This window comes from Sorghum bicolor, chromosome 9 (genome assembly GCF_000003195.3).
Source record: "Sorghum bicolor cultivar BTx623 chromosome 9, Sorghum_bicolor_NCBIv3, whole genome shotgun sequence".
In the NCBI taxonomy this organism is placed as follows: Eukaryota; Viridiplantae; Streptophyta; class Magnoliopsida; order Poales; family Poaceae; genus Sorghum; species Sorghum bicolor.
Genome location: NC_012878.2, coordinates 12,041,827 through 12,042,462, shown reverse-complemented (window position 1 = coordinate 12,042,462; position 636 = coordinate 12,041,827).

Genomic DNA, 636 nt, shown 5'->3' with positions numbered 1-636 from the left:
GTGAGGGAGAGGAGAGGAGGGGGAGGAGGAGTCCACAGCCCCAGTAGGCAGGGCGGTCCAGAGTTAAATGGAAAGTGAAACGGAATGAGGTGGGAAAGCGGAGGGGGAGGGTTGAGCGGTGCCGAGCGGGCTGTCCTTGTGCACCGCGAAGCTTTGGCGACACGGTCACCGACAGGTGGACGAGGCCTGCCGCGGCGGGAGCGCTGGGACCCACCTGTCCGTGACGTGAAGATTGCTCGTGCTAGCGAGCGCCTCGTGACGTGACCATGAGACGGGTGGAAATAATAACCGGATAAAGTGCGCATCACACACTTGCTCCTTTTTTCATGCACTCCCGCCCCGCTGCCCTTCTCCGCCGCTGGATTACGCTGAAGCATCTAGCGGCGAGTTTTTCCGTGGGTTGGCTCCGCGTGGACCCCGCAGGTCAGCGTCAAACCTGCGAATCGTCCGTCGCACTCACACGTAGTACACCGTCCCATGTTGTGGCAGGCAACGGAAACGGAGGGAGGTGGGGTCCGGGGAGGTCAGCCCGTGCACGCTCAGTTCGGTAATCGGTTGATTATTACTACTGCTGGTGGTGGTTCGTTTTACCTCTTCTTTTTCTGTCCCTCGATGACTTGCCCGTCGCCATTCCAG